The sequence below is a fragment of the Megascapheus bottae genome, chromosome 5, assembly GCF_031878675.1.
Source record: "Megascapheus bottae isolate mThoBot1 chromosome 5, mThoBot2.hap1, whole genome shotgun sequence".
In the NCBI taxonomy this organism is placed as follows: Eukaryota; Metazoa; Chordata; class Mammalia; order Rodentia; family Geomyidae; genus Megascapheus; species Megascapheus bottae.
In genome coordinates this window covers 42340471-42346396 of record NC_143513.1, presented here as the reverse complement: position 1 = coordinate 42346396, position 5926 = coordinate 42340471, and positions in this window count along the sequence as shown.

Sequence of the window (5926 nt, the reverse complement as noted above, 5' to 3'; positions counted from 1 at the left end):
CACCGGCTGAAGCCCTTCCTTCGGAGCAACGTGATTGGCCCTGTGGCCCCACGTCGTGCTGCTGTCGTAAAGAGCACACTTCGCTGTCGTAAAGTGGCCGCGAGGGAGGGACTCGGTGTGATGTACTTTCTCAGATCCTGCCCCCTTTTAGACATGGAAGGTGTGATACATCCAAGGGCTGTTTGCTACAAAAGGCAAAAGCTTGTCGGAGCAGTGGCTCACGCCTGTAATCCCAGCTACTCAAGAGGCTGAGGTCTGAGGATCGAGGTTTAAAGCCAGCCCGGGCACAAAAGGACCTGAGACTCTCATCTCCAATTAACCTCTAGAAAACGGGAAGTGGGGCTTGGCTCAAGGGTAGGGTGGTAGCCTGGAGCTGAAGAGCTCGGGGACAGAGCCCAGGCCCAGAGTTCAAGTCCCATCACACACACACACACACACGCATGCAAAGGCTAAAGCTTGCAGACAAAAGAGAGTAAGAGAAAGGAGGGAAAGAAAGAAAAGCTTGACGAATGGACAAGGTTTTGGTGGCGCTAGGCCTTCCCGGATGTTTTCCATAAGCATCTGCTACCCTTACGTCATTCATAGAAAATATTTTTATTTCTTTGCTTCAACTAGGGAAACAGACAATACTCTTATGGCCTCGCTACTGCTTGATAATCACTTCCCTTAAATACCACAAGAAAGGATGTGAGCCACAGGCTTTCTTCACTATCAACACCCTGCTCTAAGTAAGACAACTGTGAACACTTAGGAAACACTGAGGCAGGATAGCCTAAGGAATATGAGGCATGATAAATAGCTGCCAGGGATTCAAAAACTCATGCTTAGAGGAGATGGATGGCCACACTTTAAGATTAAGGGAACAAAGTCATTTTAGGGGAAATGAAGCTGGATAGACAAAGGAAAATGAGGAACGGTCAGCTTACAGAAAGTAGAGATCTTCTTTCATGTACTTCCCTTAAGAGTAAAGGAACAAAGGTCATATTAGAGGACATGAAGCAGGATAACTTAAGGAAACAGACCTGGTTAAGGCAACACAGAAATAGGGTGTTTAGAAAAACAGAAGGGCTACCTTTGAAACAACAGGATGTATTTCTTCCTGAGTAGTGCATTTCTCACCCAAGAATCAACAACTGACAGAATGTATGCCTTCCTAAGAAAATGTAAGGCACCTCTACTAAAATGCAGATAACAGGCTCCTTGTCTCAAGGATAAGCTGTTTTATGGTGAGATGCATTTCTTACCTAAAAACCCAGAAAGTAACACTAGGTATGATTGCTAAAGACAAAGCATCTATCTTTATGTAACTTTGGAACCAGACCCCCTGCCTTTACCCTATAAACATCTCAGCAGCCCAAAGAGCTGTGAGTCTCTGCCTCTTTGGGTGTCACCTTGTCCTCTTTCCCTCTTCTTTGTATGTGTCTCTATCTCCTTAATGAGAGCACCCACACTGTGTTAAGAGTGTGCCCATGCTTTTTTTGTTTGTTTACATTTTGTCTACTTGTCCAATTGCTCTTGGTTTATTTACTCAATAAAGCTCTGCCAAGTTTTCTTACCATTGTTGACTTCTCCAGAAATTCTTATTCTGTGATTGACATCATGGACCCTAAGCGAAAAGTTCCTCTATTTAAAGGGAAGCTTCACTAAACCTCACCTCTATCTGATGACAACAATACCTTCCTCATTTGAGAAACAGGGCTACCCTGTAGAGCATATCAGAGAAGGTGGAATAGTGTGTGAGATTTTAGATTTCCATAATGGAAAACACATTTAAAGGGTTGAACACAGACCACAAAGCATATCAATAACTCCCACCATCTTGGGGAATGGGGCCAGTATTAAGAGTGGTCATAGTGGGGAGTGTGGGGAGAGAAACAGGGACAAAAACCATGAGAAGTGGTATCAATAGGTGAGAAGTAATGCACCTACTATCTGGGGAATGTAACAGTAACATTACAAAAAATTAAAAATTAAAAAAGAGTTGTCATAGTAGTGTGCTATTGAAGGTCTTATTGAAGTCCTGGAATGAACATGAAGGCAGTCTAGAAGATGGCTTCAAGTTTATAGCTTAGATAGGTGGGGGTGAACAAAACCAAGACCAAGTTAGAGGAATGATAATGAGTTGAGTTCATTGGTTTGGAAATGACCACTGAAAAACCCAATGGACAGAAGTTTTTGGCAACACAAATCTAAAACTCACAAGTGCTGTTCCTGGGCCTGAAAGTTTGCTAACATGAGGACAATGTGACAATAATAGCATAGCTGGCTTCATGAAGCAAACACAGAGATGTCCTGCACAGAGCAGCCTAACACTCAAGGATGAAGACTAACCATTGCAATAATACCAGTAACACTGCAATAATAACCCAAAGTTTCTTTATAGTTTCAAACTTTCATTATCTCCTTCATGAATCCAGGAACCAACAGGGCCCACTATGTGTTGATCATGCTGAGAAAGCAGTAGAAAACTAAACCAGAACCAGCTCCCACTCTCATGGGGCTTACATCTTAATAAGGATATAGCATTGATCAACCCCACACCAGGCTCAATATTGGCTTTGACTCCCCTACCTCTTACTTGTAGTCTGAGAACTCATCTCTGTCATTGATCTTCCTTGATTACAGCACCAATTTACTGGGATAAAAGTCCCTATCTAGATCTTATAAGACAGTGCCCAGGCCCAGAGTTCAAGCCCCAGAAGCCACCAAAAAGGAAAGGGGGAATTAGCGCTGTTTTTAAAAGATCACTCTTCTGTAGATTTATCAATGTATACTTATGTAAATGATCTCCTTTTCCCTGAGAAATTTCATTTTCTAATCCTATGTTTAAGCAAATAGCAAAATTGTATAAAAACCAGTAGTGGTTGATGGGGTAAATACAGTGGGGTAAATTTACTGTGTTAAGAGAATCGAATCCTGGAAGTGACCTGAGCACCCCTAGCACCGTCTCTCCAGAAGGGAGCAGTGTTTGCCCATTCTGTATGCTCCTCTATAGTAACTCAGGGGAGAGAACTCTAAAAATGAAATGGAAAGGAAGGATTGGCCACTGCTGCTTTAAAATAATGATTCTACATATGAAGATAGGAGCCTCTGATGTGCATAACAAATAAATGAAGTATTGATTGCACAGAACAGAAAAGGGAATGCAAGAGTTAGCAAATCTTAATGATTTCCGAGAGTTCACGATTTAGTAGAATAGACAGACATCTATTCTGTAGTAAAGAATAATGAGACCTCCCTCTTGCCTGGGTTGCCTTTTGTCCACACAGCCCTCCTCCCCAGACAGCAGCAATGAGATGACTCACTTCTCTGTCTCCTGAGTCCCACCCAAGTCCCACTCCAAGTTACCTTCTCAGAGAGGCCCACTCTTGTTAAAATTGCTACTTGGCACCTGCCCAGCATTGCCACTACCCCTGACCTGTCTTAATTGTTTCCCAGCACTTATTATTTTCTAACATTCCACATCATTATTTTGTTCCATTCACATTATTACTTTGTTCTATTCATTTTATAATGTTTCCTACTGCCACTAGGATCTAAGCTCTTTAAGTGCTAAGATTTCAGTTGTTTTGTTTTAGAATAGTGCCTTTCGCATAAAATGTCTTTGTAAAAATTGTTCCACTGCCAGAGACCAGTGGCACATGCTGTGATCCTAGTTACTGAGAGTCTGAGATCTGAAGACTTGCAGCTCAAAGCAACACCAAGCAAGAAAGTCTGTGAGATTTTAATCTTCAATTAACCACCAAAAAGTCAGAAGTGGAGCAGTGACCCAAGAAGTGGAGTATTAGCCTTGGGCAAAAACACTCATGGATAGTGCCTAGGTCCTGAGTTCAAGCTCTACCCACCCCCAGTGTTTCATGACCCAGGCATGGTGGTGCATGTTGTAATCGCAGCTACCTGAGAGGCCAAAGTAGAAAAATCCTTCTCTGGCAAAAGCACAAGACCCTATGTGAAAACCAAAACAAAAGCAAAATAGAATCAGGAGGATGGAAGGCTTGCTTAGCAAGTTCAAGTCTCTAAGTTCAAACAGCATGGAATAAAAATTGTCCAATGGGGCCGGAGTTTGGCCTAGTGGTAGAGTGCTTGCCTAGCATGCACAAAGACCCGGGTTCGATTCCTTGGTACCACATACATAGAAAAGACCAGAATTGGTTTGGTGGCTCAAATGATAGAACACTAACCTTGAGGAAAGCCCAAGGACAGTGCTCAGGCCCTGAGTTCAGTCCCCAGGACTGGCAAAAAAAAAATGTCCAATGAATGAAATCAAATAGAAAAAGTAAGAGGTAAGTACTGCAGCTAGATAATGGGAAAGTCTTATATGATTGTTTTCTATTTTTCATTGGAAATTGGTTCCAGGATTCCCTAGAGATGCCCAATTTCTAGGATGCTTATAAATAAAATGAGCATATAAAACAATGTAGTATTTGCATGTACTTGACACACATCTTCCTATAAACTATGTATCACCAGCTCTTACAATACTTAACATATAGAAATGTCATTATAATTGCATCATTTAGAAAAAGATGGTTAAAAAAAGTCTCTTCCTGTTTAGTGGTGACACACTTGTTTTCTGGCTGATTCCTGACCCCACGGATTGAATCTACAGGTGTGAAGGTAGATCCTCTGTGCAAGACACAGCTGCTTGAATTGAGCTTTGATAGGTGGGTAGAATTTTATTAGAGGGGGAAAAATAGAGAACGTGTCTCTGGAGCATGGGACATCTGGATAAACAGAATAAAAGGACAAAAGGATGATTAGCATTTGATAGAGTGGAAGAAGGAAGAGGCAGGGCTTTAGGTCAGGTCTATAAGTTGCAATTCTTATTTGGCAAGTCCTTTGCTAGTCCTGGAGTACACTTGTTCCTTTTCCTAACTTACTTTCTCACCTGTAAAAAGGAGATAATACTTAGAAGAGTTCAAGAAAATTGATAAATTATGTACTTGGTCCAGAGTACATTGTAGGTGAAAATCCTTATCTCACTGGACACTTATCAAATGGACACATTTCCAAATACATTTTAGGGCAATAGACATAAGTCTCTGCAAGAATTCTGTAGTAAATCTTTCATAAAATGGATTAAAGAGGACCGGGAGTTTGGCCTCGTGGTAGAGTGCTTGCCTAGCATGCATGACGCTCTGGGTTTGATTCCTTGGTACCACATATACTGAAAAAAGCCAGAAGTGGTACTATGTCTCAAGTGGTAGAGCGCTGGCTTTGAGGAAAGTCCAAGGACAGTGCTCAATCCCTGAGTTCAAGCCTCGGGACTGGCAAAAAAAAAATGGATTAAAGAGGATGTCAAGTATGAGTCTATAGGGCTTGAGAATGACAATTTATGGAAAGTTTACGAACACGCAGTTTGCACAGTGGTCCTAAGGTCAATGTTTCTGAGTTTGTTCTTGTTTTGTTTTTGCCAGTCCTCGAGCTTCAACTCAGGGTCTGGGCACTGTCCCTGGCTTCTTTTGCTCAAGGTGAGAACTCTAACTCTTGAGCCACAGTGCTACTTCTGGCATTTTCTGTTTATGTGGTACTGAGAAATCAAACCCAAGGCTTCACACATGCTAGGAAAGTACTCTACTACTGAGTCACATTACCAGCCTCTAAATTCAATGTTATGGGCAGCATCCTTTCTGAAAATAAATTTTAAAAAAACTTGCATGTAATGAGATTTATTTGCTGGTATAAACTGACAGTGATTAAGGCAGAATTCATAGTCATAGCCAGGATTTCAGATTGCATGTATTACTCCTCTTGTAGAGTAACTGTCTGCCTCTAGCTATTTTAATAGGATTTGAACCTACACAATACACTGTTGATCTGTTCAACTGAAAAAAATCTTGGATGCCTTTCAAAGCTGTATTCTGTCTCTCCCGGCCCCCTCTCTTCCCCCTCTCTCTCCCCACCTCTCTTCCTCCTCCCTCTCTTT